General features: G+C 42.0%; 1 protein-coding gene and 1 long non-coding RNA gene across 10 annotated transcripts in view; both read left to right on the top strand.

Annotated features, from left to right (window-relative positions):
* The window catches only part of LOC127181368 (uncharacterized), a 90,987-nt gene that overhangs the window by 61,432 nt on the left and 8,032 nt on the right, over positions 1–21,523 (top strand). The window lies entirely within an intron of this gene.
* On the top strand, positions 19,317–21,523 carry LOC127181393 (uncharacterized). Its single transcript, XR_007829771.1, has 4 exons — positions 19,317–19,343; positions 21,073–21,185; positions 21,376–21,408; positions 21,496–21,523. It is a non-coding gene; the product is annotated as an uncharacterized LOC127181393 (long non-coding RNA).

Below are 21,523 nucleotides of genomic sequence, written 5' to 3'. Positions count from 1 at the left end.
TCATATTGCAGCCCTGCCCAGTAATTATCCTTTTTTTTTTTTTTTTGTTTGTTTGTTTTTTTTGTTTGTTTTACTTAGTTTTTAATTTATTTACAATTTTAAACTGTTTGTTGTTATTCCTAATCATTTAACCTGTTTGATAACAACAGAAAAATGTCACAGATAACATTTATATGGTAACTATAGAAATTGTCTTCAAAAAAAAAAAAAAAAAAAGAAAGAAAAAGAAAAAAAAATTGCTCCAGCAATAGATTTTCAGGGGGCAAATATCTCCTCTTAATGTATGAGCTAATTTCTGACCCTGCTGTGTGTAAGGGCTCCTGAAAGGGCCGCTGTCTATTGATCCTGAAGCCTGTGTTACCAGATATTAAATAGATTATATCACACAACAATGTATTGCACCTTGATTTTGTCATACAGACATACTAGTCAATATATATTCAGAGTTGCTCGCTTAATTTATTATGTATTATAAAGCTAAAGCTAGAATGTAATTGTGGAGCAAATGGATATATAACTACTCTGATCTTTCCCTTTTAACTTTAAAAGCCATTGGCTGATAAGAATCACAGAGAAGACCTGTAAATCAGAGTAATGGATACTACGAAGTAAACGTCTCTCTCTAGACAGTGAATACATCTATTGACTAGCACTTCGCATTTAGCTTCAGATTTCCTTTCAAAGGGCTCATCATTAAACCCTCCTTACAACACAATATTTCACTCCAATGGATCGAAGCTCTTGACCATTCTGTATGTCAAACAAGGTGCCCCTCTTGCAAGAAGTCATTTCATTTCGACAAATGGCTGCATCACACTGTGACGGCGGGTTAAAAAAGGTGTTTAAATGGAGTTGAGTCTGTATTGATCTGGGAGACGGCACAGCTTTCACCAGCCTCGCTATGACACCGGGAAGGAGTGTGGTGGTTATATTGAATCGTCTTTTTTCAGACTGTCACCCGACAGGTGCCACGCTGAGAATAATTAAGCAGAAAGTGCTAATGAACTGCCTGAGGTGAGACTGTACACAGCATGACTGTACTATGTACATGTTGCTAAATGGACAAAAAAAAATCACTTACAAAGACAAAAAGTCAAAAGTTTGGGATCAGTAAGAATTGTAATATTTATAAAACAAATCTCTTATGTCCATCAAGGTTGCATTTATTGGATCAAGAATACAGAAAAACAACTACAGTGATGTGAAATATTATTACAATTTAAAACACCTGTTTTCTATTTTAATATACTTTAAAATATAATTTGTTGCTGTGATGAAATTCAGAATTTTCAGCATCATTACTCCAGTTTTCAGTCTCACATGATCCATCAGAAATCATTCTAATATGCTGATTTATAATCAATGTTAAAAACTGGTGTGCTGCTGATTTTTTAAAATCTGTGACCATTTTTACAGGAGTCCTTTTTTTTAATGAAAAAATAAAAATAGATTTTTTTCTCTGAAGTCTTAACTATCACTTTTTTTATCAGTTTAACAGATCCTTACTGAGTAAAAATGTTAATTTCTTTAAAAAAAAAAAGAAAAAAGTAAAAAAAAAAAACTTTTGAACTGTAGTGCATATTGTTGCAAAAAAATTCTACTTTACATAAACGCTGTTCTGTTAAACTTTTTATTCATCAAAGAATCCTGAAAAAAAAGTATCACAGATTCCAAAACAAATCTCAGGAATAAAATATTTTTTTTAATATATATGAAAATAGAAAGCTGTCATTTTAATTAGCAATAATATTTCACAATATTACTGTTTTTTTCTGTAATTTTGATTAAACAAATGTAGCCTTAATGAACAAACTTCTTTAAAAAACATGACAAATCGAACTGATCCTAGACTTTTGCTCTGTTTTATCACGTGATAGTCCAAGGCCTTCTCAAGCCATACAGCTAACCCATCTAATCTTCGGCCTATTAGGTATCAAACTAAGACTGCTCTATAGAGACAAAAAGTAATGGCATCAAGTTAGCATTTTTAAACATTCGCTCACTAAAAATTAAGTCATTTTTGATCAATGACTTAATAACCACATGCAACCTGGATTTTATGTTTCTAAATGAAACATGGGTTGAAGACAGCTGTAGTGCAACAGTCCTAAATGAAACAGCCCCCCCTAACTTTACTTTCATGAGTGTCTGCAGAGCTGTTAGGAGAGGTGGCAGTGTAGCTGCTTTATTTAAAGATGTCTATCAATGCAAGCAAGTGTCATTTGGTCAGTACTTGTCTTTTGAATATCCAGGGATTGTGCTGAAAGGTGCTCCACGAATTCTATTTATCATTATTTACAGGCCTCCAGAATATTCTCCAGCCTTTGTTGAAGAGTTCACAGAACTGTTATCAATGATTTCCTCAGAGTTTGACTGTTTTGCTATTACAGGGGATTTTAATATTCACATAGAAAATGCAGAAATCAAAACCACAAAAGAAATAATAACCGTTTTAAACACTTTTGACCTATTTCAGCATGTGCATGGACCCACACACAATCGTGGACACACTCTTGATTTACTCATTAGTAAGGGTCTAAACATTTCATCCATTGTCATTAAGGACGTAGCACTATCTGATCACTTCTGTATTTTCTTTGATATATTGATCTCTGCTACCAATGAATCTAGATTCGTCTCTGTCAGAAAGAGATGCATTAACGAAAACACTAGTGTTCTATTTATGAAGGCTATATCTTCAATGCCAAGCATTTCTGCAGACTCAAATTGCCTATCACAGCTATGCTGATGATACCCAGATTTACCTAGCCTTATCGCCAAATGACTACAGCCCCATTGATTCCCTCTCCCAATGCATTGATGAAATTAACAGTTGGATGTGCCAGAACTTCCTTCAGTTAAACAAGGAGAAAACTGAAGTCATTGCATTTGGAAGCAAAGAGGAAGTTCTTAAGGTGAATGCATACCTTGACTCCTTGTTTGACATACCTTGTTTGACTAGGGATCAAACATCTAAAAACCAAGTCAGGAATCTTGGTGTGATTCTGGAGTCAGACCTTAGTTTCAGTAGTCATGTCAAAGCTAAAGTAACTAAATCAGCATACTATCATCTCAAAAATATTGCAAGAATTAGATGTTTTGTTTCCAGTCAAGACTTGGAGAAACTTGTTCATGCCTTTATCACAAGCAGGGCGGATTATTGTAATGGTCTCCTCACTGGCCTTCCCAGGAAGACCATTAGACAGCTGCAGCTCATCCAGAACGCTGCTGCCAGGATTCTGACTAGAACCAGAAAATCTGAGCATATCACACCAGTCCTCAGGTCCCTACACTGGCTTCCAGTTATTTTTAGAATTGATTTTAAAGTACTTTTACTCATTTATAAATCACTCAATGGCCTAGGACCTAAATACATTACAGATATGCTCACTGAATATAAACCTAACAGACCACTCAGATCATTAGGATCGAGTCAGTTAGAAACACCAAGGGTTCACACAAAACAAGGGGAATCCGCTTTTAGCTATTATGCTGCCTGCAGTTGGAATCAGCTTCCAGAATAGATCAAATGTGCTAAAACATTAGCTACATCAAAAATTACACTCAAAACTCATCTGTTTAGCTGTGCATTTACTGAATGAGCACTGTGCTATGTCCGAACTTATTGCACTATGTATAATCCTTTTCTATTTTTAACTGTCTTAAAAGGACAGGAGGAGGTAACTGCAGAATCGGAGGGTGGGCATGAGCCATCTGATGCTGAAGCCTCGGCTGAACAGGTCTCTGCAGGGGCCGAGTCTTAGTCAGCGGCGGATGCTGAAATGGCGGCCGTGCTTGAACGGGCAGCCAAGGAGATTGGGCTGCAGTGGAATCCTCCACCCCGCCTTGAGGGTGTTCCCAACCCAGAGTTGGCTACCACATGGTCAATAAAAGAGCATTTTCCTTCTTCTCTGGGTGATATTCACAGCATTTCAGGTGGAGAGTCTAACAGATTGGCTGAAATTTCCCAATCACTCTCGCTGGCTTCTCAGGACCATCAGACTTGACTACACGATTCAGTTCGTGAGTGTCTGCCCAAGTTCAGTAGCATTCTCTTTACCTCAGTTTGAAGCGAGAATGCTCACTGCACTTGGTCCTCCGAGTGGAAATCGCAACACTTCTGGCAAAGGGTGCTGTCCGTCACCTCGTGTCGTTATGAAGGTTGCAGAGGCTGCCCTGGCCCCTCTCAGGGAAGTGGGCATATGTATTCTGAATTACCTTGATGACTGGCTAATCCTAGCACACTCGCGAGAGTTGGTTTGCGCCCCCAAAAGGACGTGGTTCTCATTGGGAATTCGAGTCCATTGGAAAAAAAGAGCAAACTCTCCCCAGTGCAGAGTATCTCTTTCCTCAGTGTGGAACTAGAGTTGGCTGCTATGATTGCACGTCTTTCTCAGCATCGTGCAGTCAGTGCTGAAGTGTGTGAGAGCACTCAAACTCAAAACATACGCCCCCCTGAAATACTTCCAGAGGCTCCTGGGGTACGTGGCATCCTCAGCCACAGTCACGCTGCTGGGTTTGATGCATATGAGACAGCTGCAGCTCTGGCTTCATACCCGAGTCCCGAGATGGGCATGCCACCAAGGTACACCTCTGTGTCGCAAAACCTTCAGTCATTGGTAAGATATTTCGTTTCTACGGGCAGGGCTGTCCAGATGCATCATTCTAATAACAGATGCTTCCAAGACAGGCTGGGGCACTGTATGCAATGGGCATGCAGCCTCAGGGGTCTGGACAGGCTCAGGCTCATGCAGGCTCCTGCAGCCTAGGGGTCTGGACAGGCTCTCAGCTAGCCCAACGTCTTCTACTTCAGGGAGGGCAGGGAACAGCTTCTGCTGGTGGCCCCATACTGGCCCAACAGGACCTAGTTTTCGGAACTTGTGCTCCTATCATCGATTCCTTCCTGGTACATTCCTCTGAGGAGGGACCTCCTCTTTCACCTTCTGTCACCCCTGCCCGGAGTTGTGGAAGCTTGTGGGTGTGGCCCCTGAGGGGGCACAACTCATTGCCTCTGGTCTCTCAACCGAGGTTGTGGAGTAGAGCTGAAGATCTTTGCCCGAACCCGACAGGACCCGGCTTGCGCGGTAAATGAGCGGTCATGTGATGAGTTTCAATTAGCGCGAGAAAGATGCGAAAATGGATGTTGAGGCGGTGAAACGGAGGCTTACCTCTGGCGAATACGTTTTGGCAAAATTTACAAAACTAGCAAAATTAGCCAGATCAGTACTATGCATCCCGGCCAGTAGCAGCAGCAGTGAAAGGGTGTTCAGCGCTGCTGGACCATCAGCGCCGCTAAAGCCATCTACCGTGGATTCAATAAATTTCCAACACAAAAAACATGTAGCCTAATCTTGGTGAGCAAAGGTTTTTCAAATTATAACTAAATATTAATTGAGTCTTAAATGCATAATGTAGACAGAGTATATAGGCTAATGTTGGCATTATTCTTTTATTAAATTTCAGCTGCTATTCACTGTCGCGTTGAGGCCGGATTGTGGAGAGAAGTAGCGAAGCAAATCCCGCGGAGCCTTTATCTTAATTTCGTTATTGCCAAATACCCATCTTAATTTAGAATTTATCTTAATTTAATTTGTTAAGAAAGACTCATTTTTGTTGGCTCGTTGGCCTAGTGTATGCCTAGGCCTATTTAGAGTGCTGAGATGTAACGATGTTACAGAGGACTTATTTTATTTCTTTGTTCCAACTTCCAAGTGGCCTATAGCCTAAGTTAGTCATGAATAAATTATGTTAAAACATGTATAAGTGACTCATTCTTGACAAAAGGCAAAAGAGCTGTGTGCTTACGCACATTTGAATAATGTCGGGCTGTAAATGGGTTTGGGCTTTTAAAAAGCTGTCAATCAAAATATACTTGTCGGGCTCGGGCACTGTCGGGCCTGACTTTAAAGGCCTGATTACAGCTCTATTGTGGAGACCATTCTCCGATCCAGAGCTCCCTCAACAACGAAACTGTATGCCTTGAAGTGGAACTTTTTTACTTATTGGTGTGGCAACCACCAGCTTGACCCAGTCCACTACCCAGTTGATTCAGTGCTGGAGTCCCTGCAGGATCGGTTTGCCGCATGGTTGACCCACTCCACCCTGAAGGTCTAAGTTGCGACTTAGCTGCTTTCCACACCCCTCTTGGTGACCAGTCACTGATAAGACACCCTCAGGTTAAACATATTCTCCGTGGTGTGCTGAGGCCAGGTGTAGCTTATGCTAAGTGGTGGATCGGGATGCTATTCCATAGCCTCAAGTCCTCTTATCCTCCACCTCTTCCATGGGAGTCAAGGCTCACTTCTCTAAGTTGGTTTCAGGATGCTGTGGGATGGTCCACCCCGTTGACTTTCAGGTCTTACCTGGATATTGTGCCACTCCTGGCTTTCTTCTGTTGCTCTAGCTGTGCTCTTTCACACTAGGCAGGGATTTGCAAGTCTGGCGGCATGGGCATATCGTTCCCAAAGCGCTTTCCGACACAGCTCGAGTTCCCGAATTGGAACGTCTCCAGGGTACTTATGTAATCATGGTTTCTCAAGGGAACGAGATGCTGCGTCTTATAGCCATACTTCCGACATGCCTGCAGCGCTAGCTTCTCCATTCAGAAGCTGCCGGCTGTATGCACCGCATGTGGTTTTAAGCTTCCTGGTCTCTACGCCACCCCACCTGTAATGTCTCGCTTCTCAATTTGACTGATTGCACACTTGTTTCAGAGCGTGGTCACGCTGAAGGCGTTCCCAAAGCATTTTCTGACGCAGCGTCTCATTCCCTCAGGGAACCATGGTTACATCTGTAACCTGGAGACGGTCTTCCACAACTTGGCACTGCACAGCATCTTCTTGTATTTAGAGCCATCTTTATTGTTTGGTTTCTGCGCAGACTTGCGCTCGACCTCTTGTTATTTACACTACATGCCTGAATCAGTGGGCGAAGATAAACAGGCAGTGATGTAGAAGGAGCCACTGATCTTCTGTTTATCCACACAACTGCATCATAGAGTGGCACATGATCCCACTCATTCAATATAAGCTGTTTTTAGACTAACAAGAAAGTTCTGAACCTTGCAGGATGTTTTTACAGTACAATGACCTCTCATATGTTAAAATATCAAGGGAATTTTTTTTTTTTGGACTGTATAACACTCTTGAAATGCTACTTAATAAAATGTGAGGAAGGGAACCAACTGCTGTACTATATATATATATATATATATATATAACATGCATGTTTATTTCTCTCTCTCTCTGTAGGCTTTATTAAAACCATCCATCCCACAATGGCTAGCCATGGTATAAAATCTCTCTTCTATCAAAAACATTGTTGTGGTTGATTCAGAAAAAAAAAAAAAGATTTCGCAAAATGACTGCTGTTCTTTGTTTCTTTGATAGGTATTAAGAGAAAACGTGATAAGGAACAATCCGATTCAAGTAACAGTTTTTATAGTTCACAGCAACCACTGACAACAGGCAAGTAATTTATGTAATTTGTCAATTTCTAAAAGTTTCATTAAATTGTGTAAAAATGGATTTGAAATCAGCAAATTATTATTTTTTTTTTTACAATATAATGAGCCCTTTAAAAACTCACTAATCACTAATTAATCATCTACTATAATAGAAAAATTTCAGTTTACATGTTGCTTGTAAAAAGTTTTAGTGATGGAATAGAATACAAGACTTTTTTCTGGACATCTGTCTGACAGAACTAAGTGGTTATAGCATCTACTAGCAGGGCTAACTAAACAATGTTAACCAACCAAACCAATGAAATCTGAAACAAAGGGTCAAGTTTTTTTAGCATGGTTAGCATGGCATCTGCTATTAGATGTCATAAATACACCATATTGACTGGCTGAATATACAAAGTATGACATATGAAGTTTTGTAAGAAGCTGAAATAACCTCAACATTACCTACGAAAAAATAGTGCATACATTTTTATGTACATATGACACAGATAAACCCAGACATAATTCCCACAAAATTATATTTTCTGCAAGCTTTTTTCAAGAATAATTACAATATTTTGTTTCAAACTTTAACAATAATTCATAATTGATACAGTGCAACAGGAAAAACTGTGAGAGAAAAAAAAATGTTACATTTGTTTAGACCAGGGGTCGGCAAGTAGGTTTGGCATCGGGCCAAAAATAATAATAATAATAATAATAATAATAATTTGCCACTAGACGGCGGGCCAGAACATTAGTCATAGGATAGTTTAAGAAATTCATTGATGAAAAATGCAACTAGAATTGTCTGTGACAGACTGTTACAGTGTCTGTTACAGAGTTTTGTAACTGGTAGTGAGCTGTTACTCCAGGGTATATACAGGAACTATGGAGTTAAATTTAATACCTTTTTAAGACTCTTTACGTACATTTTAAGACCTCATTGCCAATTCAAGTTTTAACTGGTTACAAAGGCAACACTTTGACTTACATTTACTATATATTGCTTTTAAGATGGCACATCAGACGTGAGTCACGTGACGCCACAGCCATTCACAAGCGCAGAAAATTGCACTGCACTCTCAACAAAAAGAGACAAGTTTATAATCTAATTCATAAATATGAAACCTTTTTAACATTGTTAAAACTAAATACTGAGTGACTGATACCATCTTTGTAATGAAAAACACTCCCGTCAGCTCCCGCACTCTCGCTGCGCATGCTTCGTTCCCGGAGGACTCTCTTCGAGGAGGGAGCCCTCGTGAACTTCCCCGTGGCTCGGGTCCCGCTTTGCCGAGGCAGAGCGGCGACTGCGGCCGTGGGGATCGCACATAGATCTACGGACGGGTTAGAGACAGGTCCGCCCTATCTCTGCCTTTCTCCCTAGATCTAGCGCTCTCTTTCTGGGTTCGGAAGCCCGCGCTGCGGTTCTTCGCCCCTTTGAATGAGAGCTCGCGCTGCTGCGGCTATCTTTCTCTGAGGAGATTGATGCTGTCCGCATATGAGCTGACTGCATATTAGATCGCTCGTTTCTACCTGCCCTCGCTTCTAAAAAATAAAGTGGCTCCCAGGGCATCTGCATACTGATCCTTATTGACATTTTTGTCGGTATGGGCGGTTCGGAATCGAGATGTTGTCCTCACCCATATGAAAGAACTGGGGTTGTGACTGAACGCAGAGAAAAGTGTGCTTTCTCCATTACAGAGAACCACTTATCTAGGCGTGGTGTGGGATCGACCACGATGCAGGCATGTATATTTCCTGCTCGGATCAAGTCATCCTCGCGGCAGTCAAGAGAGTGAAAATAGGCACTCACGGTGAAGCAGTTTCATAACTGCTGGGTCTGATGGCAGCTGTGTCCAACGTGATACCTTTTGGCCTGCTGTTCATGAGACCCCTGCAGTGGTGTCTCAAGACCAAGGGGGTTCTCCCTGAGGGGAAACCTGCTTTGCATGATCAAGGTCACGCGGCGATGCCTACGTGCCTTGGACATGTGGAGGAGACCTTGGTTCTTGTCTCAGGGCCCGGTGCTGGGAGCTCCTTGTTGCCGCGTATGCTAGCGACGGATGCGTCCCTCACCGGTTGGGGAGTGGTCATGAGTGGCCACCCCGCCCATGGTCTGTGGAGCGGTCACCATTCAGTTTGGCACTTCAGTTGCCTGGAGATGCTGGCCGCGTTTCAGGTACTGAAACGTTTCACCCAGACCTATGAGACTATGGTCCTGACTCCTATGGTCCAGGACCTCTGAGGGCAGGCCCTACTGGGGAAGGGCGTGGTCCACCGCATTCTTCGGTGCCTGTCTCTCCTCTGTGCCCTCGGGAGATTAGCCTGCCAACCCTGCCGGTTCTTCAGGTCGCAGCGGTCTCCAGCGAGTCCACACCTCAGTCTTCCGCCCGGAAACGTAGCGGAGCTGGGGAGCTCGCCACCCCTGCGGGGGTCTCTACAGCAGCTAGTTCGGCTGTCTCCTGCCGTTAGCAGCTCAAACAACACCAGAGGCCAGTCTCGAGAGACTGGTTCCCTTAGTAGATTATTTGGCAGCGTGGAAACTACTGCCAAATGTGTCTGCATGGGTCCTGCGCACTGTAGAGCGAGGTTATCGCATCCAATTCGGCGCACCGCCGCCTTTCAACGGGGTCTTTCCCACTGTGGTGAGCCCCGAGCAGGGTCTGGTAATGGAACAGGAAGTAGAAACTCTGTTGAGGAAGGAGGCCATCGAGGTGGTCCCTCCTCAAGACGGGGAGTCCGGGTTCTACAGCCGGTACTTCATTGTTCCGAAGAAGGATGGGGGCCTGTGTCCCATCTTAGATCTGAGACTACTGAATCGTTCAGTTATGAGGTTGAAGTTCAAAATGCTGACTGTCAATCAAGTGGTGTCACAAATCAGGTCCGAGGACTGGTTTGTGACGATAGATCTAAAAGATGCTTACTTCCATGTCTCCATCCTTCCTCAACACAGGAAGTTCCTGAGGTTTGCTTTCAGGGGCGAAGCATACCAATATCGGGTTCTTCCGTTCGGCCTAGTACTCTCCCCCCGCACTTTCACGAAGTGTGTGGGTGCTGCTCTGGCTCCGCTGTGACTCCGGGACATCCGCATACTCAATTACATCAACGATTGGTTGATTCTGGCTCAATCAGAGCACATGGCGGTTCAACATCGAGATGTTGTTCTCGCTCATATGAAAGAGCTGGGGTTGAGACTGAACGCCAAGAAGAGTGTGCTGTCTCCATTACAAAGAACAACTTATCTAGGCGTGGTGTGGGATTTGACCACGATGCAGGCACGTTTGTCACCTGCTCGGATCGAGTCAATCCTCACTGCAGTAACAAGAGTGAAAGAAGGCCGGTCACTCACTGTAAAGCAGTTCCAGTGACTGCTGGGTCTGATGGCAGCTGCGTCCAACGTGATACCTTCTGGCCTGCTGTACATGAGACCCCTACAGTGGTGGCTCAGGACCAAGGGGTTCTTCCTGAGGGAAACCCATTCCGCATGTTCAAAGTCACGCGGCAATGCCTACGTGCCATAGACATGTGGAAGAAGCCTTGGTTCCTGTCTCAGGGCCCGGTGTTAGGAGCTCCTTGTCGCTGCGTACGCTAGCGACGGATGCGTCTCTCGCCGGTTTGGGTGCAGTCATGAGTGGCCACCCCGCCCGTGGTCTGTGGAGCAGTCGCCATCTCACTTGGCACATCAACTGCCTGGAGATGCTGGCCGTGTTTCGAGCGTTGAAACACTTTCTCCCGGACCTAATAGGCCACCATGTGTTGGTTCGCACCGACAACACAGCGGTGGTCTATTACTTCAACAACCAGGGAGGTCTACGTTCGCGCCCCTTATACAGCTGACGCACCAGATCCTTGTGTGGTCCCAGGACAAACTCCTCTCGCTGAGAGCGGTTCATGTTCCTGGGCATCTCAGTATGGGAGCAGACATCCTGTCGAGGCAGGGGCTGAGGCCCGGGGAATGGATGCTTCACCCCGAGGTGGTGAAGCAGATTTGGAGAGTTTTTGGCCAGGCTCAGGTGGACCTCTTCGCGACTCAGGAGAATGCGCAATGTCCCCACTGGTTCTCTCTGACTCATCCAGCTCCACTGGGGCTGGATGCCATGGTACAGACGTGGCCGAGGCTTCGTCTGTATGCCTTTCCCCTGATCGCTCTGCTCCTGGGAGTTCTGGAGAGGGTGTGCCGGGATGGGGACCGTCTTCTTTTAGTAGCCCAGTACTGGCCGGCCCGAGCATGGTTCTCGGAACTGATTCCCTCCTCGACGGCTCTCCCTGGGAGATTCCCGTCAGGAGGGATCTCCTCTCGCAAGCGGGAGGCACCATCTTTCACCCTCGCCCGGAGTTGTGGAAGTTATGGGTGTGGCCTCTGAGGGGGCACACCTCGTAGCCTCCGGTCTCTCAACCGAGGTTGTTGAGACCATCCAATCCAGAGCTCCCTCCACGAGGAAACTGTAGACCCTGAAGTGGAAACTTTTCACTTCATGGTGTGGAGACCACCAGCAAGACCCAGTTAACTGCCCAGTTGGTACAGTGCTGGAGTTTCTGCAGGATCGGTTCTCTGCAGGGTTAGCCCACTCCACTCCACCCTGAAGGTATACGTGCGGCCTACCACAGCCTTCTGGGTGGCCCCTCAGTGGGTAGGAACCCCCTGGTTACAGGTTTCCTCCACGGTGCGCTGAGGCTAAGGCCTCTGACCAGGTGTAGCTTTGCTGTGTGGTGATTTGGTTGCTATTCCATAACTTTGAGTCCTCTGTTCCCCCCCCTTTTTGGGGGTCAAGGCTCACTCCTCTCGAAGTATGGCCTTCTCGTCAGGAGTTCCCTCTCTGACATTTCAACGCTCCGGGTTGTTCCATGCCTCTCATGAGATTCTCGGTCTTATTTATGCCACTCTGGGCTCCTTTTTTCTCTTGTCCTAGCTGTGCTCAGTGATACACACTAGGCAGGGATCTGAAAGTCTGGCAGCGTGGGCATATCGTTCCCCTAGCGTTTTCGGACGCAGCTCGAGTTCCCGAAGGGGAACGTCCCAGGTTACGTATGTAACCATGGTTCCCTGAGGGAACGAGACGCTGCGTCTCGAGCCATACTTCCGGCATCCCTGCAGCGCTTGCTTCTCTATTTAGAAGCTGCCGGCTGCATGCACCGCACGTGCTTTAAGCTCTCTGGTCTCTACGTCACCCCGCCTGTGACGTCTCGCTTCTCCATTGGACTGTTTGCACACGTGTTTCAGAATGTGGTCACGCTGGAGGCGTTCCCCTAGCGTTTTCGGACGCAGCGTCTTGTTCCCTCGGGGAACCATGGTTACATACGTAACCTGGGACGTTCTGTATGAACAGGTAGCTAAACTTGATTGTGATCATGGTTTTTTTGCATTTGATTTCCTAGACTTCTCTGCCTGTCCTTGGAAAATTTACAGACGAACTTGAAACAAAGTCTCAATTTCTCACAATGTTTTATGTTCTCATGGGAGGAAGTACCACATTACTTAATTATGATACCGCTTCCCATTTAGGCTTTATCAGTGTAGGTAAGTTAAAGTAAGCAGTAAACTGAGTGCAATCCAAAACAAAAATAAAATACACTGTTTCACAGACAAATCTTGATTGGGTTTATTATAAGAAAATTGTAATTTATTATTTACTCAAACTTACTGTTGTGGTCCAAATACATTTTTACAATTGTATTTTTGCAATTCTGTTTGGTGCTGTTTGGCATCATTTGAGTAATTAGTTTAAAAGCCTATGCTCTGTCCATTCAGGAATGTATGTTGATATTCTCATTTGTTTAAAAGGTGATGTAATAGAAATTTTTGGTTCCCCTTCAGGAACTCGAGCTGTGTCTACGAACGCTTTGGGGATGCCCTCAGCGTAAGCATGCTCTGAACCACAAGTGTAATCAGTCCAATAGAAAAGCGAGACGTAATAGGCGGGTGACGTCACGGACCAGGAAGCTTTTAGGCCGTAAGGTGAAGCAGCTTTTCGTTTCATTCCGTTCCCATATATGGGGCACTACATTCTTTTTATTCCAATAAAAGGATCAATTGGTATAGAATGAAAAAATAAAAGTTCTCCATGTATAATCCAGCAGTTATTTTTTTACAAGTGTATAAAGTTGGCAATAGTCCCATCCTCGCGTAATCATTTTTTAAAGGTGAGAGATGCGGCTTCGCGTCACGTGCTTGCCGCTAGACCAATGAGATGGCATAACGTCGTAAACATGGTCCAAGATGGCAGCGCCCTTGTCGTCACTATCGAGTAGTGAAGAAGATGAAATTATTGTCAGACCTCCACCAAAAGTCAGTAAAAGGGTTTATAAACAATGCTATATGCATCTCACGTCCATAAAAAAAGAAGAAACTAAGGATTTTACACGCACATGGTGGGATACATTTAGAAACTGCATCAAACGGTGGCTTGACTTGCAGGGTGAGAGTCAGAAAATAGCATAAACATACAAACATTGTCTAGAAATCGAGTTTGACCGTGTGCCCGAAGACGCAGGGTTTCACTCCACTTGCTACCGGCGTTTTATTGACAAAAAGCGCTTGGATGCGGCCGAGAAATGAGTTTCACGGCGCCCTGAGGCTGGTGATGATCATAACACAGACCAGTCTGTGTCATCGGGAAATAGTATTTCGTCAACGTATTGCCCAACAAAAAAACTTAGGTCCAGTACCGGACTGCCGATAGCTTGTTCGGGTCCAGTACTTCCTGCTTTGTGCATAATTTGCAAGAAAACGGACAAGTACATCACTGTGGCAGGCAAACGCCAGAAGGACAATCTTTCACAAGCGGAGACGCTGTCGGCAGGTATAAAGCACACAAGCACACGTTTGAACTTAAAGTTATATGCCATATGCTGAGAACCATAACTAACTTTCAAATACATCAATATTTACATTACATGTACATTATAATGTTTATAGTGCAGTCAGTTTTTGCATACACATATGCATGAACAGTCAGAACTGTTATGTTTTTTAAATACATATTTATTTACAATTTCATTTAATTAAATGTTTGTTTTTTTACAGGCCAGTTGCTCAAAGCAGCTGAGATGAAGGAAGACACTAGCATTCTTGTGCATATTAAAGACAAAGACTGTGTGTCTCTTGAAGTACGATATCACAAGTCCTGTTACAGACAGTACACCAGGTTCTTGACAAAGTCTACTGGAACAAATACACAGACCTCAGAAGAACAGTAAGTTGTTATATTGCGTTTTAAAATAATTCATAATTGATTTGAATGATTGCTAATTTGAAAAGAAATTAATCATTAATCTACATGGACCGCTTGTTACAATAATTCAGCATAATAAAATGTCTAGTCATTTGTGAGGGCAAAAGAATATTTAAAATAATTTATTGTAAGTATTTTCTTTCTGAAGAATAAAAAAAACTCAATTGGTTTGTCAGTTGCTTTTAGTTTGTACATGCACACAATATATGCATTCCAAATATAGAAGCCAGTGTAATAGTTACAGAACATAAAATATTTGATGCTTTTAATAGAAATGAGCCAACCTATGATGTCAGCTACAAGATCTTCTCTGAGAGAATCATCCGCCATCGAATAATTGTAAACCAAGAGGTGATGACAATGACATGGCTAAGAAGAATGTTTTTAAATCTTGTAAAAAGCCATGAAGATCTTGATGCTTCAAACTACAGGTAATTTAAATACCATAAGTTTATTTTGCAGATTTGGAATAAACATTTACGCAAACTTTTTTTCTCAGAAAAATTTTATAAATAATAATATACACATAATCCTATTTTATCATAATAAGCTGACAATGTTTTTTGTGTGTGAGATTTATATTTTGTGATTGTGATCATAATTTATTGTATTTCAGGCAGGATAAATTGAAGAGGAGGCTGTCCCGTGATTTCCCCCAGCTGGTGTTTCACTCTCCCAACAAGCGCAACATCAGTGAATTGGTTTTTGTTGAGACACTTTCTGCAGATAAGCTGGTAGACAGAATACCTCATCCATCAGATACAGAAACAACTGAGTAAACGGAAGTAACTAGTCAAAGTGACGGTGAAAGCACAGCAAGTAGAATAGCTGGTACTACAGAGAACACAAGGACACTTTATAGTGCGGCATTGATATTAAAGAGAATTCTAAATGACTCTCCTTGTATGACATGCCCGTGGCCATGATGAATAAAAACATAACAAAAATGTTTGTTTCAATTTGTTCTTCAGTTTTATTTGGTGCCAATCTGTGAAGTTGAAGTGTGTTATAAAAAAAATTGCATTATTTCATGGTCTTCCTTCAAAATTGAGTTGATTAATGCACCAATACTTGTCTCAGATATGTAGCTACATGTATAAATGTGGATTTTACATATATTTTGTGTTGATTAAATGCGTATTAATAAAGTTACAGGCCAAACTAGCAGCATGAGATTTTCGTTTTTTGTAAATTCCTAATTATACACATTTTTGCATCCTGACAAAAAACTGCTGTATTTTTTGTGGAGAACTTTTAACATAGAATCCATAAGACTGTTGTCTATCCAGAAATTCATTAAAAAAGTAGTGCCCAGACGTGGGAACGAAAAGTGATTTCTAGCCACTTTTTCTAGGTTCACCTTATGGCCTATTTAAAGCACGTGCGCCAGAACTGGCATTCAGCTTCATTCATTCAGAGAAGCGCTCTGTGTGTGTTTGTATTGTGTCTGTCTTTCGGTGCTAGTTCGTACCACTTTATTTTGAGACACGATGTCCAAAAAAGCATCAAAACAAAAACATACTGATAAAAGCAAGCCACGTTACAAGTCGTGTGTTCCTTTCTGCTCGCGTACTCAGCAGCAGGTCAGGCTGGTGCTTGTCTGCACACCATGGCGGTGTTGCAGGCATATCAGGCTGACCTGCTCAAAGAGTTAGATGATAGCGATGAGATAAGTCGGGATGACATCTCCGAACTTAGGAGAGCCGCTGATTTGTCTCTCCGTGCCACTAAAGAGATGGGCAGTGCCATCAGCCGGTCCATGGCAGCTATGGTGGCAGCAGAGAGACATCTCTGGTTGACCATGTCTGACATGAAAGAGAGAGACAGGGTCTTCCTCCTCGATGCCCCGCTTGCGCCTTCTGGCCTGTTCGGTGATGCCGTCAATTCCGTAGTCGACAGGTACCAGGAGGCCCGTTAACAAGTGGCGGCGTTTCAGCGGTTTCTCCCTTGTCGCGTTCTAGCTCATTTCCAGCCGAGTACCAGCGCCTCATACAGGGCAACTCAAAAACAGACGTCGCCTCTCGAGCTCCTCTGCAGCGGGACCAAGACCAGCGGCGCTCGAAGTCGGGGGCTTCTAAGCCGAGGCCCGACCTGAGGGTCGTGCTTCAGGCGAAGAAGTCCTCAACAAAGCGGTCCTGACGGTCCTGAAGGGGAACGTCTCAGGTTATGACTGTAACCCTGGTTCCCCGAAGGGAACGAGACGCTGCGTCTCGTGCCATACTTCCTGCATCCCTGCAAGCGTTCGCTTCTTCCTTAAGCTGAGAATGCCGGTTCCGCTGCACATGCTTTAAAGCTTCCTGGTCCATGACGTCACCCGCCTATGACGTCTCACTTCTCTACTGGACTGATTACACATGTGACTCAGAGCGTGCTTATGCTGAGGGTGTCCCCAAAGCATTCATAGACGCAGCGTCTCGTTCCCTTCAGGGAACCGGGGTTACAGTCGTAACCTGAGATGTTTCTGTATGTTTCTTGTATTTGCATTGTAGTTCTTATCTCTATGTCAGACGAAATAAGGTAAAGAAAATTATGCTTTTGCTAAAGAACATTGTTTTCCTGAGAGGCTGCAAAAGTCATGTGATGGAGACTTAGAAAAAGCATATCAACCCTGAAAGGAGACATATGTTGAGTATGCATTATGACTGGATAAGACAGAAACATCCTGGTTTGGTTATGATATAAAAACTGAGCCCTTGTGTTCCTCTTTGTCACACACTCTGCAGTCAATCAGTTTTAGAAACCATAGTCACATTAATCAAACAATAGTATAAGGGGCCAGTAATGGTTTTACATGTTTCTTCAGCCATTTTAATTTTTGACAGGAATGAAAATGAGGCATTGAAGACAGAAGTACAGTGGGTTCAGTGGATTGTATTGTTGTTTAACAAAATGATAATTGTTCAGTTGATGAAATATCTTTCCAAAAACTTTCAAAAGACCTTTATAAAGTGCGTGCCATTGTAAAGACTATAACTCTATCCCACATATTTCGTTTTCATTTGCATTCATTTCAATAAGCTGTCTAAATCGGTTAAATTAAGGTCTATAAGGGAATAAACTGAGCTTTAAAAGTGTAGACACAAACAATATGGAAACATTTGTGTTTCCAGATTAAAATGCTTGCATTTATGTCTATAACGTTTCAAGAGAAATAAAACATTCTCACCACAACTAAATAAGGGTCTAAATTATAAGTTTAGAAATAAAAAATACAGAATCATCAAGTAGGAGAAACTCTGGAGGCTGTGAATGTCAAAGTTTGTGTAGCCTGCACACGCACACGTCCTGTAAGCTGCCATATATACCACATCCTGTATAAACAATATGAAGGGTGTTGACAGCGTTTCAGATCAGTCCATTTGTAGTTGGAATGTGGTGTAGAAGCAGCACAGACTCATTGTGCTTTCACACAGGATGCTTTTGCAGTCTGCTGAACTGCAGCTGTTTACCACAAACATAACATTTATATATTGAGTTGAAATCTAAACGTTGTTACTGAAAATGCTTTTTTAGCATTGTGATTCTCTTTTTACACAGCAGAGTAATACAATCTTTTCGTATTTTCATTTAAGAACAATAAATATAAGCAACATATTATTTAACGCGTTTTACTTTGGCACTTGCTAAACATAGCTTATAGTCTACTTTTCTTACATTAAAAATAGTAAACCAAACATTCTAAATTAAAACTTACCACTGATAGAAACAGTCGCTCTCCTGCCTTTTCTTTTGTATTTAAATCTTTATTACAAGCAATCCTGTGGTTTATAAAGAACTGTCTTTTCTACCTCCATGAGTTCCCTCTATTATTGCCATGTCTAAAAGTGCACTTCTCTTTATTTTAAACCTAGCCATAAAGCCATATGTGTTGACTGTGAAACACAGTAGACTTTCATTATATGCATTTATAGTGTAATTGCTGCATTTTTGTGTCAATCCATATTTATTTTTAACCACAAACAATGTGCTGTCACTTTAATTCAGCACGTGCAGCACAGCAAAAATAGACCCAGTGTGGAAACAATCGCTGAACTTCTGCAGACGCACCACTCCTGGAACCCACTGCCAGACTGCAGTCGCGTACTACTGTGGGTAAGGGAAAAAAATAAATAAATAAATAAATAAATAAATAAATAAATCGCACCGCATACTCACTGCAAACAGAGTATGTGTGAACCTGCTGTACGCCCATACAGGAACTGAATGCTTAGTAAACATTTATAAACATTTACTTTACAAACGAGGAATAGCTTTAAGTCGGTTGCTGCAAAAACTCTATTGCAATTGTTAGAATGGCCAAGGATCAGCAATCTCCATGTAAAACTGATCATGCAGACCAAACCGTAAGTCGCAGACACTTGAAACTTGGAGGGATGGTAGCAATCACATCGCCTACAATATCACCAAGGCTCACCCCATTCGGCCTGACGGGGATGCTACATAGATCAGAAGTTCAATATTGCTCATAACACTTAAACCATCAGTTTCAGGCTCAAGTGTCATTGTAATCATTTTGGAAATACACTGTACAAATCAAGCATCTACAGGGTTGAAATTGAGAAGCACTGCTGTAACTCCTCCCCCATGCAGTTAATGACTGTTATAAAAGGCTGTCAGCAGCATTCACACATGTGAGAGTGTGGAAGCGTGTGACCTGAGTAAGTACTTATGATGAACTTTTTTTATAATGAAAATTTTGGTTAATTGTGTGTAATGGTTTACAGTCCTCTTTATTTATGTCCTTGATTTACAAGTTTCAATTAAACTGTGTATATAACACTTCAGGGTTTCCCTAAATTGACTGAACATTATTCTTGGTTAAGTCTTGGCATTCCATTACACTATTGCAGACCGAGCGAGAATGGAAGGCGTTATTATTGTAATATTATGCGCTTTGTACTGGAATGTTTTCTCACTGGTGGATGAGACATGAGGAAATCTGACAGTGTTGCATTTAACCATAACTTTCTTGTTCATATCTGATTATATTTTTTATTGATTTAAGAAAATTGCGTGTATTTTGGCACGTGTGCAAAAAAAATTAAATGTACATGATTGTTGATCAAAAGTAATCAATTCTCAGTTAAAGTAGATTCTCAGCTCTTCACAACTTCTAAACATTCCTTTATCATGTGAGCCATCACTTGCAAGATGATCCATTCTGTTATCAATATCTGTCAGACATACATGTATATTCCATTAATATCTCACATGGAATGTTGGCAATGTCCGTTAAGTTTTCGAAAGGCTTGCCATTGTAATGAAATAATGAAATTATTCAGTTCAGTGCCTCCTTTTTTTTTTTTTCTTTCGCTATTGGAACAAATAGTGAACTCTTTGTTTTGACAGAACTTACTAAGTTGAGGATCTGTGGTCTGTGAGAGCAGATCTGTCAATGGATACACAGACCATAAATCTCATCACTTGGAATGTTAATGGACTTAAACACAGAGATCATACATTTTAAGGACTACAAAATGCACACATAGTTTTCTTTCAAGAGACGCACATTGGAATTGGAGGCAAAAATATTACAAACAGCTATAAAGATGAGTGGTATATTTTCTATACAAAGTACACCTCCTCCAGCAAGGGAACAGCCATACTAGTGAGGAAACACTAGATTTTAAACACATAAGCAATGAAAAAGATCATTGTGGAGTTTATGTAGTGTTGAAATGTAAACTGAACGGTCAGCTGTAAACTCTGGTTAGTGTTTATAACCATCAGACAGACACAAAAACCCTTGATAAACTTTCAAGGTCCCGGCAGTTCTGTTAAGTTTCTGTTTTTTTTTTTTTTTTTTTTTTCCGTTGAGACACTGTGGTTGTTATGATACAAAATATCTGCTTAAGTAATGGCAAACGCAGAGCAAATTAAATGTTTCTCATTATTTTTTATAACAATAATGTGGTAGTCCGGTAATTCAGTCTGTTAAAGACATAAATACTTGGAGACAAGCAATATTACTTCTCCAATGTTGTTCAGCCATAGTACAAGCAGGGTGGTCGTATTAGTCCCGCCTCTCTACCACTCTGATTGGTTAGCTGACTACAAAGTGACAGTGATGAGCACAGCGTTTTTCTCAAAAGTTTTAAAAACATTCTTCAACTCTCGGCGGTGAGAAAAAAATGCCCAAACACTCAGCGCTCAGTGCGAAAAAGACGCTCAGCGCTCGGTACGCTCCTGCCGTTTTAATAAGCGCGGTGCTCCCATTGAGAACAATTGAAAAAATATGCCAGCCGCGAAGAAAAATGCTTTGGTGGACATGCATAAGATATAAATGAGTATATACATGAATATAAGCAATTTTATCTTACTGTGTTCTTAAAAAATAAGATGTCAGCAGGGATAAGCTTTTTTGTTGTTGTTTTAATTTTTTAACAGATCAGCCATATTTTCTGAAACACCTGGAGAGGAGATGGATGAATTTCATGGGATGAAACAGAATCACCCTCCACTACTGCCTGTACCCTTACAACCTGGCACTTCCTCTGATGGTGAGCCAAATCATTTTGTTATGAGAGTTAAGAAAAAATATCCTTAAAATCAACAAACAAAATTGAACTTATTCTAATGTAAAGCTATAAGTTTTAAAAATATGTTTTATTTAATATGAAAATAGTATGTTAAAGGTTAAAGGTGGAATTATGTCTTTAATCTAAATGTTTGGTTTTTTTTTCCCTCCAGGGCGTTCCAACCATTCCACAATGCCTAACCAAGGTATATATTTTTCTGAAGTAATAAAATCATTGTGTGTTTACCTTTAAAGTTTGTGACTGAGGAAAAATAATTAAAATTCTCTGATAGGTACTAAAAGAAAGCGTGATCATAAATC

The sequence above is a fragment of the Labeo rohita genome, chromosome 19 (assembly GCF_022985175.1).
Source record: "Labeo rohita strain BAU-BD-2019 chromosome 19, IGBB_LRoh.1.0, whole genome shotgun sequence".
NCBI classification, from domain to species: domain Eukaryota; kingdom Metazoa; phylum Chordata; class Actinopteri; order Cypriniformes; family Cyprinidae; genus Labeo; species Labeo rohita.
The sequence above is the reverse complement of the archived record's forward strand: the minus strand, read 5'-3'. Positions and strand labels throughout refer to the sequence as shown.